The following is a 20,402-nucleotide window of genomic DNA, read 5'->3' on the forward strand; positions in this document are numbered from 1 at the left end:
CTTGAAAAGAAATGCATGAAGATATCGGTTGTCAATGTACATTGATGTTACTAAGCAAAAATTAGTGGAGGGCAAATCACATCTCCTGCATTAGCCTATATTAGGCATGTTTTTCAGTCAATGACATAGCTATGTTCTTACTTAAGTATTTTTGAGGTTTACAGAACAGATTAGACTGGAAAGATGGGCTACCATATTTAATAGAGTAGCTAGGAAGTCTGTTTGCAATGGGCACTACAAAGGGAGATAGCTGTAAAGGTGTCCTGCATTAGGCTTTTCCCACTGTTTCTGGGCCTTAAATGTGCTCATCCATCTCATGACTGAAGTTGGCAATAATAAAACTATTTAGGTGGAATCCCAGTGAGATTAGAAAGGGGAAGGTCTTAGACTTGACCAGATCAGTGAAATGTTTATAATTCTGTCTGTTCATAATATTACAGAATAAATCTCTGTAGGAAAAATGTAAATCATCTTCATCTTTATCTGTTTGTGTTTGCCTTTTTTTTTTTTTTTTTTTAAATCACCGATTTAATGGCTTAATCCTGAAGGAACTCTATGCTTCGTCATGCAATAACTAGTGAAATAAATACACATTAAAAGCATTTGGTGTAACACTATGAATTGCAATATTTCAGGGGTTTCCATAGGGATTCTTTTTACCAGGGTGTGTAATCCCAAATTGTTGTATCCTACCTCGCCATTATCTACTGTTCTTATAAAATTGCCGTAGCTTTATATTCTGTAGTGTATTTAATTCCATCTGGGACAACTAAAAAATGACTTGAAAAGAATTTCCTTCCAGAGAGTTTGTTGGCAATTTGAAATTTTATGTCTGTGTAGAGCTTCTAAAGGTTTCTTTGAGCTTGTTTTTGAGTGTTAACATCAAATAAGGAGGAAAGTCCTGTGTTTTAGTGGTTATAATAGAGATCCACGATAATATTAATCTGAATTTAGGAAAAGTGGTTGAGGACTTCAGTTGTGCACCCATAGAACACATGCTTTCTACTTTATATCGTATGTTTACCCATACAGTAAACCTGTAATAATCCTATGTAAGAATCACTCCTTTTCTTGATTTGTGTGAATGCTGAGGATTTTGTCCTATGAGGCTTCCTAAATCTTGTAGTTAAAAGATGTCTTAATAAACAAAATGTTATCTCAAAACTGACTTGACATGCAAAGCAGTATTCCTAACATCTGGATTTTTTTAGGAATCTCTACTTTTTTCTTCTGGAAAGTGTTTCCCCAGCTGTTTAGGATTCTTTATCTGAAAGATGCAACTTTTCCAAAGCAGTTTCAATTGCCAAATATGTTTTTTTAAAATCTTATTGATTCTGAAATGACTTATTTTATTTTCATTTTCTTAATTGAATTAATATTCTAGAGAAGATTTATAATTACATTTTTAAACTTGTGGCAAATGCTGGGGTGGCACAATCTGAAACAGGGTTACAAAACTATATTCTCCTTGAGATAAATGCAATTATTTGCAAAAATGAAATCTATTGAATATTTACAAGCAGGGAAAGAATGGAGACTGAAGAAGAGCAAGGCAAATTTTTAAAGGATTTTTGGTGGTTTATTCCAATTACAACTTCCTAATGAAATCATACTTTGTATTGTCAATATATGTAAATAAATGAGGATAATTTGCATAATTGCTAATTATAAATCCTTTTTTATTTTGTGAAATGTTTTGGCTCCCTGAAAATAAACTTTAATAAGTGTATTTCTGCAAAATAGAGACATGTTAAAGCAAAACTGTCTTTCTGGATCCATAAATTGTTCTGATTCCTACCGGGCATACCAGAAAAAGGTTAAATTCTAATCACAAACAGACTGTTAGGAAAGATTGGTTTATCTAACTTCTAGATTTAAGAAATGCCCTGTCTTCTGTGCTGCATGAGAGTGACTTCCCTTATAAGCGACCCTTATGTGGTGGATCTGGTGAGTGAAAAGAACAAATAACTCTTTGTTGAAATACTCAAAGACAACACTGGATTGTTGCTTCTCAGATAAAAATTGGTTTTTTCCTCTAACATAACATAGTTTTCTACTATCTAAAGGTTAGGGAAAATACCTCAGATCGATGGAAGTACCTGTATTTTGCATGTTATTGAAGGAAGTTGTTGTTCCAGTAATAGGCAACTTAAAGTATCTCTGAATCGAAGGAGTTCCACAAGAAGTTTTGAGAGGAAATGTGGAAAATCATGATGTGTGTGATTGAGGAAAATTTTTATGTGAAACATATTGAGAAGATAAACTTTCTTCCCTGAGAACGTTTCAGTACAAGAAGAAATGACAGATTTCCTAGAAGCCAGTAAGTAAAACTCCCAATGCTTATGTGCAGATTGTTTATTATATGCACTATTACTGGATCTTGTAAGTATGGTGAAACAAATTTTGGAGGGAGAGATGAAAGAAGCAAGGTATATCGAGGTTCTCTCACCTTTATTGGTTTTGAGTATCCTGGGTGTCATGGCAATAGACCTTAGTGTTGTGGTCAATGACATAAAATGGAGTGTTAGAAGGGTAATGCTTTTTTTTTTTTTAAAAAAAAGGTGTGATTCTGTAGTTACTTTCACTTTAAGAGCAGTAATTCCAAGTGGGGAAAATAAACTCATCAAAACGTTCAAGCTGGGGGTGACAGGGGAAGGTGGTTTTAGGTGTGCTCTTTGGGTGAATGTGCTGGCAGCAGGTGGGTTGGTAGAAGCTGTGTGCTACCTGGCACTGCACCTGACTGCTCTACCACCCTTTGAATCTCCTATTTCAAATTCCAGAGGAGTCCTTTGGTTTGATGAATGTAAAAATAAGGGAGAATGGATTTATATTTCTGTTTGTTAAAATGTTCATAGTGTATTTAGTTTGTCTACAGGAGTGTAATAATATTTGTTATTATTTTCATGTTAAATATCCCACTGTTTATACTTTTCCTGGGTGTTGTGCATATTGAAGTTCATTTCCTTTTGTTGCTGCTTTTATCACATGAATGGATTGATTGTTACATATTTTTTCCATTTGATCTGAAGTTGGTTGTCCAGTCAAATTTGAGGATACTGAGGGTCTTACTGGCTTAGCAGTGGTTTAGGTTGGTTCATTACAGTAATGACAGTCTGTATTCTACTTGAAAAAAAAAATTGCAAATAATTAATACTGAGCATATCTTCAGCTCCAGAAAAAGCATAATATTTTCCAGTAATAGCACTGGCAGATAAAGGAATTCTTACGTGTGTAGGATATTAGCTTAGGTAGAAACTTGTTATTTTCACAGATGGTGACAATATTGCTGAAATTCTTCTGATAATTATTCATGCATAAATTTGTTAAGCATATGCCAGGGAGGATAGTTGTTTTTTTAGTGTTTGTGTATTTGTCCTCTGTTGTTAAGGACAACAGAGGATATATGGTTATGATAGGGAGGCATTTTGCAGTGGAAAAATTCAATTTGCTTGGTATATCTTTGCTTGGTGTATACATTCTGAGATTTATAACAAATTACATGACAAGTATACCTACTGGCTTGACTGCTGTTTAAAAAAAAATTACAGCTCATTAATCGATATTCATTTTTCATATAAAAGCACTATTATTTTTAGGCGTCTAAAGGCCATGAATACCCAAGAGTCAACACATATTATTAAAACTGAGTATCACACTCATTCATTTGTTTCAGTTTAAAGGCTGACAAAAATTTTCACTGAAATAACTGGATCAGAATTCAGTGTGCCTGTTTGCAACTACACAACACCCTAATAATAAAGTGCAAGTCTATGTAATAGAAACGAATGAAGTGTAAAATAAAATAATAGAAGAATATGACAAGCTAAATGCTCTCTGCAGTGCAGTATTGTTGGAAGAGAGTACATCATAAAAAAAGTTACCTTCATGTTTGCCAATTTCACATAGGAGATATTTCTGACTTATCTACCAGTTTGAACAATACTTTGTTTATCTGGTTTAGCAGATCTCTGGATCTAAAGTTCAGGGTTTAGTAGCCATGGTAGCTGCCATGGAATAGATCTCACCTCAAATATGTGGTAGTTCAGGAATAAATATTTTGTGCTCTATCTTTTAATGTATTCACTATATAATCTGCAGTGTATTTACACAGTTTCAACAGAGAGGCATAAAATCACTCTGAAATTGCAGCTTGCCTGCTTATTTGAAATACTCCAGAAGAGCAGCACATCTTTTCTGCACTGTGCCTCATTCAGGGAGGAGCTTAAGTCTGCAGAGTTGAGACCACAAAAACACAGTAGGCTAAAAAATAATGAAGGAAATGCTATGTAAATTGGAAGATATCTACAACCCCAGTTCTACTTTATTAGTTTTGAGGTCACTATTATCTCTTTATACACAGTTAAATTCTGGTCAACCTGCACAATTAGTCTAAAATTAAGGAAATGAGGCAATCTTAATAAGCGAAGAGAACACATGCCTTGAAGGCCTTCCCACCTCACTTATGCTGCTCTTTCCAGGGAAGACAGTCAGCAGTGGCACTGGGACTGCCACTTCTAATTGAAAATTTTGTACTTCCAAACATTTGCAGTCCCAGAACAGTGCAAAGCGTAGCACACCTGACATTCATACGGTCACGTTTACCTTTCTTGGCAGCACTGCATGTCTACCTACTATAGACTGGTTAGAGAACTGCCAAAGCAGTAGACTTGCAGTCTGGAAGGTGCAGGAGGCAACAGGGAGATTTCAGAAGTTTCCCATAGTTCGTGTTTAAGATCATCTCTGTGAATGAACAATGGTTCAGATCAATTCTGATGAAAACTAAATTTGTTTGCCCTCCACAGCAATTTTCTCATCCCTTTCCCCTTTCTCTTTGCCCTCTCTGAAATGACAGGCTGTTGGTTACGCAGCATTGTGCCTGGGCCTGAGATAGTGGGGATTCCTTTCCTAACAGCCACAGGTGGTCATCTTATAAGCCCGAGATTTGATTACCCATATCATTGGCTTAGCTTGCATAGCTGCAAATGCTATTAAAGGTAATAAAATTATCCAACCCTTACATCACTCTGCTGTGGGCAAAGGATATTGTTCTCAGCAATCACCATTTACATCTAACCATTTAACACTGGTGAAGCTATGCTAATGGCTTTCTATGACATTTTCAAAAGGACAGCCATTAGATCAAATGAGCAGATATCTACCTAGCAAAATGTAACATTCAAATATTTATGAAGAAATGGAATTACCAAGTTTGTCATCAATGACATTGGTAAACAAGGCTGTTCAGGGCTTAGGTGCAGAAACAGATCTCTTGCTCTTTCTTTTCGCAGCCTAATAGTTCACTGCTGTGGACTGAAACTTGAGCTGATGATGTGATTGGATATGAAGGGCAATATAGTTTGTAAGGCTTTAAATCGGTAGAAGACTGAAATGAAATTACACATAGGTAGACAAGATAGGCAGGAAACTTGGACATTTCACTGCTTTAATTATGAAGCGTATGAAGGAAGAGGAGGGCTTTATGATCTGTTTTATGGACCACTCATATCGGCCCTGGGATATGTGATAATTCTGCTAAGGGTGCACAACACCGCCCGGGAAGGGTGCAGCAGTGATCCTATCGTCTCATTGCCTGGAGTCATGCATTACCTGTTCTTGGCTTTTGCTCACTCCCTTTGAATAAAAATTGTTTTCTACAATTTTTTTTTTAATTTCCAAAGGATATAATGTCCAAGCCATTGCCTTTTAAGTGATACTTCTCCTCTTCCTCCCTAACTAAACAAGGTAAACACAATCTGTTAAATCATAATACTTAATGTGATGCAGAGTGTTCATTCTGTTTATTCCATGCTCTCTGCAACACCTAACATCCAGTGTATGCTTGTCAAATACTGAATAATTCTTGTATATTATAGAATAATCTTTCAGATCAACAAAGGTTTGCTGTTGTGTATTAGTACAGATAATTGAAATATTTAACAGTAAATAAGTGGCATAAATAGCAATCTTTGACCTTACATAAAAATCTAATTTTACCTATATTAGGCAGTCAGGAATATGGTTTGATTTGGAGTCTCATCCTACACACTTTTACTCTTTTGACTTCAACAACAAAAGCCTTTCAGTCATTAGTTAAACCTTAACACTAGTAGTCCTGCTAGGGTCAGCATGTATTCATAGAAATCAGAGTTAATGCTAGGAGTGAAACTTTTCAGAAATGACTTTTTAATTGTTAGCAAAGTGAGTGAGGAAAATAATTATTACCATATCCATTTGTAACTTTTAAAATTCTTAGAATATGTAAACATAAAGCCATAAAATATGGCTGTTAATACCATGACTTCTAAGTATATATGATAATATAATTGGAAGGTCAAAGAGAAGACCTCATCTTGTAAATACTTAAATGAATAATCTTTGCTCATGAATTATTCTTTTTAGGTGAGCAGGAATGGACATTTCATTAAGTATTGCTCATGGGAATAAGAAGGATCAGACCTTTGGGGCTGTGTAATGAGTGGGAACTCTATAATGTCATTCTGATAATTTTTTTTTTTTTTAATCTGTTTTTCCTGATGATCTGGTTAGTTCCCAAAACAACTGGGATGGAAATCAGTCCAATTCCAAAAGACAATGCAAATTTGCTTCAATTACAAGGTACCATAGCATAAGTCTTGGTTGTAGTATCAAGTTGAACATTGCACACTGTTGAAAAGCAACTGCTTCATGATCCATGGGAAATGATTCCGCCCCACCGGCTGTTTTAATGTGGAACTTTTACTGGCAATAAAATATAAATCTACTGTCTACAAGGCTGCTCAGTTTTATATCTATTTTTCTAAGAACTTGAGTCTTCCTGTTGAGGATTTCATTCATTTCTAATGTTCAAATCTTGGCATTTTAATTTGAGCCTTCTATACGCCCAAATGGCTGAAAGAGCATGCTGTCTCCTACTATTTTCAATCTATGAATCTGACTTGTTCATCAACTTTGGCTGTGTTTGAAGGCAACAAGAGTAAGGAAAGTGTGAAGAGGGATTTTTTTTTTTTCCTCCTGAAATCTTGGGATTAAGGAAAAAGCAGAATTACTTGTTCAGTATCCAAATGATAGTTTTGTGTTTGCTAAATCCTGATGAAATGTATCAAAATGCATATGTTGCTCCAGCTGTATAATGCAAAAATGGTTTTCAGATTTTGCAGGCTTTATCCTGAGGTAAGCTATGAATCTGGATTTTGCTTTGACTTTTGTGGATATAATATCACAGAAACTCAGTCTAAATTTGCAGTTGTAAAATGACTGTGAATGGTCAGATTTATCTTTTATCTTTGTGGAATAATTAATTCTGGGGTACTTACGAAAAGCAATAATGAAACCTTCTCCCTTCAGCCTGGTCCCACAATCTTTATCTTGGCTGAGTTAAAATATTTGAGGGCTAATTATGTAGATCATCTTCAAATGTGTAAAGGTCTGGTTTCACAGTTGTGTATGTGGTATTTCATTATTTGGTTAACATTTGTGCATAAATCTTTTAGGTTTTAATTACTGTGCTGAAGTTTTATCTACATTCAGAGGGTAATACTGTGCTTCACAACTTCTATCAAGACATATTTAGATAGTGGAATCACAACATCTGAAACTTTATGCTATCTGTTGACTACTCATATACAAACAAAACAAAGCTTCAGAGAGAACTGGACTTTTCTGTATACATGCACATACCAAACTTGTTTATATATGTGTTGTTTTATAGTTTGGTTTTGCTTCTTTCTGGATGACTGCAGGTACAGTACAGCAACTTCATTCATTGGTCTGTGATACAGCACTGATAACTTGGCTAACGGCATGGTCCTTGTCTGTTGCGCGCAGCAACATGAGATGCAGTCACGAGCATTTGAATTCTGCGTGCAAAGATTACTGAATGTGTATAGCTGTTAATTCAGATACAAAAAAATACTTTTTCTACTTTTCAGCCAGTTTGAGCTTGTTCCCCGTAATACCAATTATTTCCCTGGTTTTAATATGATTTAAAACAGAATAGGAAAAAATTAGAGGAAATATATCACTGGCTAAGTGGAGGTACTAGCTTGTAGCATAAATAAAAAACATATATTTGGGGATTTGGGGAGGAGCTTATTCCAGTACTGACTTGTGCTGATTTCCTCTGAGTTGTCATGATGATGGATCTCAAGGCCTTGAGTTCATGTGCCATAACTTTTGGGAAGGTGCAATGACTCTTTAGATGTGAGAACAGAAGAACCTACAATCTAAAACTGTGGAAAATGAAAACGTCTATTTGGGATGACTGGTTTGACATCACTTACCCATTACTTTGTCCATTACCAATATTATGGCTATCAAAACTTCTAATGATGAAATCTCTCTCTCCTCCTGCAAATGAAATATGATGAGTGTCTTAGTTTCGAACAGTGCAAATGGCCATCTGACTGAATTTAAACATTTTCATTATAGTGATAGTCAACATTTCAGCATGTCTCATGCTGCTTTTTATTTCACTGATCAGCTGATGAATTAAAACTATAGCACTTTTCAGCATCAGTGTCGTGTGGAATTAGAGAGCATAATAATTAGTCACAGTTCCTTGTACTAAATATATGTCTGTATCACATGCTTGCATCAGCTGAGATTTAAAAGATCACTAACTTTGGTATGTATTTCCATTACATATGAACAGCACGATTCTTTCTTGCATAAATACAAGAGATAGTCTATTTATATACCCCAACCTTGAAAAATATGATCATTGCCAATTCCTTAATCAACAGCATTTAACTCCTTGTTTACACATCTCAACTCTGCTGAAAGAATAGGTTGCCTCGGTGCCCTTCTCACTGAAGTGCACTGAAAGCGTAACATATGTAGCTTTCTGTCGCAGGTAACATCAGCAAAAATGTGTGTGGGGAGGAAGGGAACATGCTTGCTTCGTTGGTTTTTTTGTTCGTTTTTTTTTTTTTCCCCCCCCAAATCTCTGAAAGTTATCTGTGGTTAATTATTTTTTTTCCTAAAGTGTTTGAACATATTGATTTGAGGCATCAGAGGAAACTGCCTTATTGGTACAAGTGAGATTTCATTTCCAGGCTGGTACTCGCTGGGCCACCAACAAGAGAACATGCTCAGAACAGGGAGGCTTTGAGTGCTGCAGCTGCTGAGGGTCTTATATCAAGTGGGAACCTTGGAGGGGAAAAAAAAAAAAAATATAAAAAAAAAATAGACAGAAGTGATGTTCAAGAGGTTCAGGAATCACGCTACACCTTCCAGCAGGTCTAGGAAAAATGTGACCAGGGATCAGCCTGGCTATAGTTGAAATGGCAGGAAAGCTGGAAAGGATGACTTTTTTCTTTTATTCTAGTGTAACTCATATTAGGATCTGTCTGAAATAACCCAGACGACATTCAAATAATCACAGAGATGATACATGAAAAGTGTTTAATGAAATTAAAGATACCATGGATTTCTTAAAACGTTGCTCCTGGTTTCTTCTGAAGTCTTCCAAGTATGAGTACTCTGCCAGAAATGAGAATTCAGAATAGAGTATTACTCTGTTTAAAAGTGTGATGTATTCAATAAGCATCTTTTTAAAAAGGCTCCATACTTCTAAGCTCTTAATGATTATTGAATCATTAGGCTAATGTATCCCAAGGGTCTTGTTGTAGCAAAATTACAGATAAAATACCCACTTCCCACAACTTTAATGGTTCAGTAAGTAGTACCTTCCTTGCAAAAACTTCTGTAGATTTGTCCTAACTGCACTTGTTATGAATTGTTTCATTGTCAGAATTAATGGTATCCTAATCTAAAAGATGTCATGTAGGGGAAAGTAAAGACTACTAGTCAATTTTTGTGGCGTTTCACTTAACTTCAGTATTCTTCTAGAGGGATGTTTAATTTCGTCTTTTCTCTGTGTTTGAATATTACCATTTCAAGCACAACTTTCCTTAACTCTTAAAGTAAATCTTCTCTATCTACAATCTTGCTACTTGTTTTAAAGAGTGGTTATTTGCAGATTGTGTAGCTCTAAGTAACGCAAAGCTTCAGACAGGTCTGATCACAGTTAACCTCATTGGCACTTGAGGAGATAATAATTTACTATGAGTTATTGGTCTTGAAATGAATGAGGCCCCTCACATTTTAAAATTATTTCAGGTTCTTTGTGAATGTAGGCAAACACTGCTGCACCAAACCACATGTGCTTTCAAAATTTCTATTTGCATAGAAAAGGAAACAGCATTGAGGGAGTTGAACAGTTTGTTAGCATGTACAAAGCAAACTTTGTTCCAAATTTTATTTTCAGACTGTTCTTCTGTGGGGTCCCTAGAATCTTGGTTTTGATGTACTGAAAGAAATTAGCATAGCTAAATTGACCAAATGTGATAAAAAGTATCTGGTAACCTGGAGGATGCTGAACTACATTAAATCTGACGGGCAAATTATCTGTTTTGTGGTTTTGTTTTTTTTTTTTTCCATAGGGTACAGTGGCTTGCATTTTAACAGTACCCTATATACAATCCCATAGATACATACACTTTTATCATTACACTAAAAAGGGTTGTGAAGTTGAGTACTTAGTTTTTAGAAAGTGCTACAATTAAGGTGTGCCACTAAAAGACATCAATTTTACATAGGTAAAGGCGTGCCACTGTATATAATTACAAAGCCGTGTTTATGGAATCTTCCAGTGAACGACAAAGAGAAACTAGGATATCAAATATCACTCAGTAGGTAGGTACCAATCTGTTTGGAAAAGTAAAAGTGAAAAAACATTGTTAAAATAAAAGCATTATAGTCTGCCGTACTGTTCTTGATGGTCACCCTACAGGAGAACTCTGTACTAAAATGTCAATGTGATTTGTGCCTGCCTGTCTCCTCCAGAAATGCTAGAAGGTTCTGTCTTCAAATTAAAGAATTGCTCACAAATCTAGAAAGATATCAGGATATAAGGAAATAAAAAAAAAAAAAAAAAAAGATGTGAGTGAAAAAATGGACTGCACTAGGTCTTGATAACCTCCAATAGTTTTTTTCCAGCCATTCCTGGCTTTCCTTTGGGAGCAAAAACTTGCACATAAAAGGTCAGATTCTTCATCTGTTGAGATCAATGGCAGGCTGTCCACTTATTTCAGTAAACAGTGAATCATGTCTCAGATTTCCACAGCTGAGAATGGCATGAAAATATAGCAACTCTTGTGGCTAGCTGTCCCAGACTGTGAGAAACAGGGAACACCTTGGTAAAAGCATCATTCTGTGGCAAAAAGAAATGAGCTAATCAGAGGAAAGCAGACCAGAAAAGAGGATGAGGTTTCTTGGGGAATAGTTACTATTTTTCTTAGAGCAGCGATGAAGAAATCTGGAGTTAATTCTGCTCGGTTGATAACAGGAAAGAACAGCCTCAACATGAACAGTACAGTCAGTGCTTTACATATGAAGAACATGTTTCTTACAAGTCATTATGCTGTTGCTGCTAATGAAACACAGGAGTTCTTTGTTACAGGAATATGCCACAATTTCTATTCTTTCCAGTTGCAGAAGAGAGGATAGTATTTCACACCAGGTCTTAATTCTGGGTCTGGTATGATGTGAAGGACTGCAGGGAGGTACAGAACAGTTCTGAGGTAGGGAAACATCTACCCTGATATAAAGCAAAAAGTATGTGTACGTGCACAGACTTATACCAAACACTGACTTTTATATTCCTCCATATCGAGATTTATTTTTCACTCATAAATATTGGCCTACAGTTTAGCCACAGTCGATATTTACCTCTTGAATCAAGAATTTTTTTTAATGGCTAAAAGAGAAACTGATATTGCTTCTTAAAACAGTAGTTAGGGCTGCATATCAAAATAGTATGACACTGGTGCTTGCTTCTGATATAGAACTACATATGTGCCAAGTAACCATATTGTAATTTTGTCCTTAGGTGCTATGTTGACATATTTAATTTAACTTTTGTCTGTAATGAATCTGTGGATATTGTGGGAAGGATCCTTTGTTTACAGGGGAGGTATGGAACGTGGTCTCAAAGATTTTTGTTTTGGTTTTGTTATTCCCTTAGCCTAAAAAGAATTCAGAATGAAAATATACAATTCCTTTTCATAAATGCAAAAACATAACAATTACATACCCAATTATTTAGTAAAGATTAGGCTTTTAAAAAAAATCTTTTGTCTTATAGTTTGTCAAAGAAGCTGTAAGATGAAATATGATCAAGAGCATTCATAATTTGAAACCTACTGAATGTTGAACGCTTTGATTTATAATTGATGCTTCAGATACATCATAAGTGTGAAAACTTCAGATAACTATGGTAGTTTACACAGAGACTTAAAGGACTCTGCACTAAAAGCTCTATTTTAATGGCCCTGATCCTGTCAGAATATCAGCATACAAGAAATGACTTCTAAATATTGAGTTCTATTTCACCCCACTGATGAAATACTCTGAGGATAACATAGCTTCTTGAAAAAGTCATTTTTTCTAAAGAACGCTTGTTGTGTTTCATAATTAAACAATCAATGCCATGTCTTAGAGATCTGCGATAAAGAAGATCCCATTTTGTCACTCAATATGCCTCTGCAAACATACTGACAGTAATTGTTCCATGGGCGTGTGACAGAAAAATTTGGGGGTGAGTATAGTAAGAGTTCTGGTGTTTGTGCTGGCATTTCACTTTTTCTTATATTTAGGGAATTAAAGCTGAAATATGCATAACCTCAAATGGAAGATGAACAATTCCTTTAGAGAGGCGGGTTAATAAGTGACAACAAAGGTTACAAAGAGAATTGAATCCTTGACAAAGTGCGGAGATGGGACCACTGGTGCACCTATCGAGGGTCAGCTGGGAAGTGAGACCTCCCAGTAGCAAGGTATTGAAAAGATCTAAGGAGCTGCACATAAAAATGCAGCAGATTCATCAGCACAACGTATGTTTCAGAGAGGGAACTGCAGGCATAACTAAAGCAGTTCAAAAGGGCAGGCTGGTACTGGTTGCTGAAAACTCCAAATTCAGTGCTGAGTACTAATTAGTACTAGGCATGGCTTGGTATTCTGCAGTCTGTGTTTTTGAAGATTTCCTCAAAACTTATATTCAAAGGATGGAAAAGCTTCAATAAAAAAAAAGCTTTTGATTTCTAGTTTTAGTTTAAAACTCAGCCTTTTACAATGTTACTGAAAATGAAGAGCAGATTTCTAATAAAGGAGCTAATTATTATTAAAATTCTGGTGTCAGCAGTACACTTCATCCTCACAGACAGAAATGAAATAGTAGTTCACAGATATTTATTCTAAGTTTCCAATAAGTACTTGGCAAAAATTCAATAATGTTCATTAAATACATAAATGGAAATATTAAAAATAAAGATTTTCCCTTGTGATTTATTATATAGTGTTTTTGAAAAGCAAAGTTGAAGAAAGAAGTCGTTATCTGGCAAAAAAGGTACAACAGAGATGTTAATTAAATTGTATAGTCATAAGTAAGCCAGTGAACAAGAAAAAAGCTTCCCTGCTTAGAATTGGAAGCCATATTTATTCTGGCTGGATGCTTAAAGACATGAAAAGATTATCTTTAACTAAAGCATATAAAGCAATATAGTTAGATACTTTTCTTTTTGGATTATAGCAAATGAGCAAAAAGAATCTTTAGAAAACCCAATTAGGAGGCCTGTCATAATTAAGAAGTTGGAAACAAGCATAAGCAGGTGTTTGCAGACACATCTGAAGCACAGATTACATTACGGAGTAATTACACAAAAGGCGAGGTTGTGCACAAGAAGCCGTTGTCCCTCTGGGTTGATAGGAGGGAATGTCTGTGACAAACTCCCTGTGCTCTGCTTGAGTTGCTTTCCCCTGGTGCAGAAAATTATTCTGTAAGGAACCGAGGAGGGACTGTGGCTGTTGGGCATCATGGCCAGCCCTCCTCTCTGCCTGCCAGCCTTGCACTGAAAGAGCGTAGTTCGTGAGTTATCGGATGTTCATTGGAGAACGTGTTCCTCAGTGCTTTGAATACATGAGGTTTCTGCCCTCTGCCTGTCTGTGGCTGGGCTTGAAGCCAGAATCCTTTGTCATTCATGCTTGAAAAATAGTTTACTTGTTTTATTTTGTTCTCCATAATCCTAGAATTTGAGAGCTGTGTTTCTTCTGGGAGTCTGACACCTTGAGTATTAATTTGAATTGTTTGAAAGGGCGTGTGAGCATTTTAGGTCTGCTAAAACAAATGAACAAACAAAAACCCCAACCAAACAAAAAAAATCCAAAATTTTGATTTCCGTAGCTCATGGTTAAATTATGTACTTCTTTTAACAGTACATTCTCATTGGTGTAATGAGAGTCTATTGTATTTCTCAATACAACACCGCCCAGCCCCAAACTGCTTAATTCAGTGCAGCTTCTAAGTAGCACTGACTTCTACTTTAGGAAAAAAAAACCCAAAACACCAAACCAAAATCCCTCTTTATTTTGTACTTAAAAATGATTATTTACTTTTAAACTGTTATATTAAAAGGACTCCTCAGAAGGGTTTTCATCTGCTTCTGGACACCTGGTTAACATTAAGAACAGTTTGCTAAAGAGTTTTGTGTAGGAATACAGAACTTACTGTGAGACTTTAGTCAAATATTTTACCAGTCTTGTGTGGATAGTTCAGCTGCACAGATTAATGTTCCTCAGCAGGATTATGGTCGTTCTCTCTAAGAAGGTATGCAGCTTTCTTTTTTACATCACATGGTTTTGTAGCACTTTCTAGTAATAAAAATTCCTCTTCTCTGAAGGTGCTGCTTCATACAGCTAGAGCTTTCAGATCAGCATCATTTATTGGCAGGGACTGCTAGTGCTGTGGTTTTAATAAAAACAGTATCAGAGGATTGTGTTCTGAAGCATATTTTGTGAAGTAAAATTGTGTAGGTATATTCTGTACAGGCTCTTGTTTTCTAAAACTTGACATTTGTAGAAGTTGTTTGAATAGTTTGAGCTTACTGATCCATTCACAAGGACTTCTTGTCTCCTCTAATGTGAGGGATATGTTTGATAAATCTAATATGAAATAACTTTCAACCTTAGGAAACTAGTGCAGTGTTGTGTTTTTTGTTTTTTTTTTCTTTTTTCCTGTGATGAACTGTGGGACTGTGTAACATTGTTCTTGCTCATTTTTGAACACCTGTTAGAAAAAAGATGAAGGGGTCAAATTCCTCTTCTTAGTTGTTTCTGCATAACAAAGTAGGCAACGTTAGCTTTTAATACATAGAATTGATGCCAATTTTGGCCATTATATTCCCAAAACTGAGGCCGTCACAAAGCTGGAAATTGTCACCAGGGTATGCAACAGCATATTTATCTTTGTGATAGTTATTGCTTCTAGAAGGAAGTCTTGGGAGATACTTTGTTTGGCAGAATAACTTTGGAATTTTTTGGTAAAAATCGGAGAAATCTCAGCTCTTTGAAAAATTGAAGAGTTATTTTAATTTGGGTGGTAAAGAATGCCCAATTAACTGGCACATGCATTTCATGTGATAACTAGAGCTCATTTTCTCCTTTCTTCCCATCTCACACACACTTACTGAGGAGTGTTTCATATAAATATCAACTAATAAATAATAATTTCCAGTGAAGGATGAGGAGGAGGAGAGAGAGAGAGAAGTATCTGTTCTGTAGGCATTCTGAATGTATCATGAAGTTGACTGTTGTGATTGAACTGTACTAGTGCTGTGAAAACTGAAGGACAGAAGGTCATAGGTACTGAACTCAACTGCGTGCAAGTTAACAGACCTAGATGCATCCAACACTGACACAGAGTTGGCACTTAGCGTTTTTATAAATACAAAACAAAATAGGGCTGATGAAGTCACAAATGATTCATAAAATGAAATAAGAGAATAAAGGTATTTTAAAATAGCTGTAAAAGCCTTCAGAAATTTTCTGTGACATTTCAAACTCTGCTTTGTTTTTTGTTTCTATAGATAAAGAGAATATAATTGTACATGCTTTTAACTATCACTATATAATTAAAAACGTAAAAACCGGACTACAGCTGGTTTCCATGTGGATAGCCAAAATCAAAATATATACAGCCAAGTTAAATTTTAAATAAGGTGAGCTCACCTTTTGTTATTTTCATTTTCTAGTCTAGTTTGATCGTATCACTGTACTGCTAAAACTATTCTTGCTACCTTAAAAGGCCGTCATTCTGCAAAACTTGCTCAAGGCTTGACTTGTTTCTGATTATTCATGACTTCCTCAAATATTCTCCATTTTTAAGAGACACTGCTAATGTTTGTTCCTTTACTTCCCAGGGAGTTGAAGGTATTTTCAAAAACTGTCTAGATAAAAACTAAATGTCAGCTTCTCCAAGGTAGTTAAGTACCAAGTTCAGTGGGAGTGACATATACAGAAGACAGAAACACCTTTGGAGATATGGGCTTAAGTGCCTTTTTATATCTCAAGGAAAAAAAAGAGACAAAGGCCTTATATTACTTGAGTTTCATAAACATAGATGTTCTTTCAGTATGGTCATTACAAGTCTATAGAGCTTGTTGGAATTTTGTTTGCAGTTGTAGTACAAAGCTATAATATATCTCTTCCACAAATTATCATGGTCAAAAAGCCCATGAATCAGTCAAACCGTACTTTAAGTGATCTCCACTGGGATGCTGTGTTCCTTGCTCATGTTTGTGCGTTAGAGGTGGAAGGAACTTTTTTCCCCTTCCTGCTCTGCTGTGTTAGTGAGCTGTGATACAGCAGATCTTCTGGGGAAGTGTACTGTAACCACAGCGAGGAAGGCTTGGTTCACTGGCAAATAGTCATTTACCTTGTCCCTTCCCCTGACTGTTTTTTTGGGGACCTTGTACAATCAAATATTCTGGCTCTGCCCATGACAAAAAGACCACAGATCCTTTATTTATAATGAAAACTCTTCTGGCCCAAGTCACCCTGGGTTGTCCCAGTGTCTGACACAGCAGGGTCTTGATCCTGAGTATGACATTAAGCATTCTCTCCTAAAGAAAGATACCAAGTTCCCATGTGGCACAATCCTGAACTCTTTCTGCTTAGAGGGGCCTTACAGTTGCAGCACAACAAAGAAGAAATAGCACAGTTGTAGGCTGTCCTGCAGACTCCAGCAGTACAGTATTAGACTTTGACACCAATTTTCTAAACGGGTGAAGTGACAACAAACATCTTCAAAGCAGTTTGCTTTAACTTCACTCTCTTCTGCCAAATTTTAGGTGGGTGCCAGGAGGGGATAGAGCAATCTACCTCTTGGGATTAATATGTTATATCACATCTGTCTGCCTAATGCGGAGGAATCTCTAGTAATGTCAAGTGCCTGACACTTCAAAGGAAGCTAGAAATCACCAGCAGAGATATTTATAGAGCCCTTCTATAGGGAAGTGTCTTAATGTCTCCAGATCAGTAGCTGCCTTGGATCTGAAACAGGACAAATCTGTGTTTATTATCCATTCCAGTGCCTCATTCTTCTTTTTTTGATTCTAATTGTTGGTCACATAAAACACGCAGGAAGGTTGACTCAGTGTCATGTGTCAGTCACTGTAGAGAAAATCCAAGTGTAAAAGAACAAGAGAGACAGACAAGCAGGGAAGAGCAAAGCAGGTACCCTGCAGGGCAGGAGCAAGATGCCTCTACCTCGCCTCAGTACAGCGGCCCTTGAACTTCAGTGATAGAATCGAACTGTGCCTGGGTGTCCAGGTCCAACCCTGGCAGCGGGGAGCTCTTGACCTGCTGCTTTTCTGAATGTCTCTGGGTGAGCACAGAGTCCTCTGCTGCCTGGAGTGCTGCCAGGCAGGCTGAAGTGAGGAGGAGTAGGAATAAACATGTGTAAAGGTTTCAGTTCTCTGCTCCATGCTGAGGAAATGTTTTGGGAGCAGGAGGCAATTACAGGGGCCGGGTGGGTGCTGTCTTGTCAAACTGCCTCAGAGCACAGGGAGAGTGTGTAGAGTTCACAGTGGAGAAGAGGCAAGGGATTATTTACAGGATTTCTGTTACTTGTGCTGCTCAGGGCGTAGCTGCGCTGTGCAGGGCTGTACAGAGTGAAGAAGTGCAGGTTAGCTCCAAGGTCTCGAGGGCCTGGAGCATCATAGATACAGTACTGTGATACTGGTCTCTTATACAGATTTCCTACAGGAGTTTGGTGAAATACTTAGCTCAAATGGTGTTTCAGGGAGTTCTTGGCACTGCTGTGAGACCGGTACAGCTGGGTCTGTGCCACCCTCTCTGTGGTATGTGAGTTCCCCCACTGAGGCCAAGCTGGAGTTGTCCTTTCCAGGACTGGTTTCTCTGCTTAGTTGCACGGCTTGCTCTGGACTTCACATAAGGCAACAGGTAAGCAAGGTGGCAGTCTGGTTAGTTTGGGACCAAGCCCAATGTCAAGTACCAAACTAACATAACAGGGCAAAAGCGTCCCTAAAACCGTGGGTGATTTTACACAGAGGAAGGTGCCTAGTGTTCCTCTCTTGCAGTACTGCAACACAGTCTACGCAGCTGCAAGAAGTTTGTAATTTGGAGCAGTGCCAGTGAATCAGTTTTAGGGAATTAAAGTCCATGTGCATCCCTCTATCCAGATGTTCTCTCGCTTTACTTACACTGAAAATGTAGAAGGTGCAGTGTAAAAATGTATCTGCTGATGTATACTTAGCACAATATCAAAATTTATTCTAGGATTTGAGTGCTTGGTGGGCATTTTAAAATTATTTTTGCAAAAAGAATATGACACTGGTACTGCCATATCTCAAAAAAACTGAGGATAATGCTGGATTTGTGTTTGTATCAATTCAGAATGAGGTCTGCTTCTACCACAGTTTTGCAATGTTATGCAGTTTTATTCAGTCTTTGGGGGTCTGTATGTGCCCATGTTATTGCTACAGATCTTCCTGCTTGTTTTCTTATGGACTGACTGAAGAAACTGGTATTGTGATAGTAGTAGTGACACTACCTTGTAACCAAAATACCTTGTGCTGTGTGAATTTTTTTTTCACTAGATCATGCTGTGTGATTTTTTATTTTTTTTTTTTTCCACTGGATCATGCTACTTTCACAGTCTGCAATTTGTCCTTAGCCTGAAGGTAATTTTTCAGAGTTTCTTTATCTTGGATTTTGTTTTACCCAAGTAAAATAAAAGGCCATCTTAATGATTTTTTTCTCTTCCATATAGAGATATAGTATTATATTATATAATTTTCTAAAAAAAAAAAAAGAAAACTTTTTATATTGTATTAATAGTTCCCCAAAATTGCACTATCCAATGTCAGTCTTTTATCTGGTTTAGCTAATGCAGAAATGCTGATGGTTTTTTTTCTTATGTAGGACAAAAACCAAATAGTTACAACTTAGGTGCATATAGAACAAAACCAGAGTGTTCCTACTGATGAATTCCCAACTTGGTGCTTGAACTGTAATTCATGTGAAGGAGAAGCAGCTTTGTTTTTTCGTACTCGTACACCAGTTGTTACAGTAACATGCAGGCAAAATCTCTGCCTGTAAGGGAGGTGAGGAGTACTGAATCTTTATTTTAATATTTAGGTGCCTTGTATCATATTATCTTCTTTCAGGTTTCAATTATTTTCAGTTCTGTAAGCTTACATTACTGTCAGGATGGAATCCATTAATTGTCTTTAAATGAATTTGTATAGCCTCCCTCTTGTCTTGTCTGAGGTTCTGAACCATTTTTTGTCTGAAATGAAAACATAATCCTGGCTTGAAGATAACCCTTATTTTAGGAGTGTCATCATTAATTCATTTGTCCTTTTTAGCTTTAGTTGCCTAAATGCTGCAATTAGGCACCCTTGCTTGGGAAGAAGTAATTTCCGTTTATAAACAAAACTCCAAAATGAAATTTACCTTGTTGTGACCCACTTCGAAGCCCAAGAAATTTATCACATCAATACAGATTTTTCCAGATTAATTAGTTGCTGTAATCTTTGTCTTCTTGAAAGAACCTGGATTTCCAATTTGGTGGCTGAGCACAGAGCATGGAGGACTGATTGTGTCGTGGTGTTGTGCAGGATCTAGCAGACTTGGACACAACTGTCTTGCCATACTAAACTGTGGGTTATATACAGTTAATTGGGAGTGAATTGGGAAAGGTAGGGTTGAAATCTGCTTCCCTTGGAGAAAAATTCTACAGATTGTTCAGGTGTCCAAAACACAGTTAGATAAATTATTTAATGTTTCTACACTGGAAACTGTTTCTTCAAACTAAATCATAGTGTTGCATTTTAATCTTCTTTAATGGCTTTGCTGTCTGTAGTTAATGTATAAGTAGTTTACTGAGACTAAGGTTGTCTTCTGATATGACTAGGCAGAACACTGACACTTCTAAAGACACCTTTCAAGCCAAAATGTGGGTGTTTCTCTTGTCTTCTGAGCCCATCTTCTCCATTTGAAGATTAACAATCTCACTTCAGATGAAGATCAAGGATATATTTTGG

Source organism: Strix aluco, chromosome 4 (assembly GCF_031877795.1).
Source record: "Strix aluco isolate bStrAlu1 chromosome 4, bStrAlu1.hap1, whole genome shotgun sequence".
NCBI lineage: Eukaryota > Metazoa > Chordata > Aves > Strigiformes > Strigidae > Strix > Strix aluco.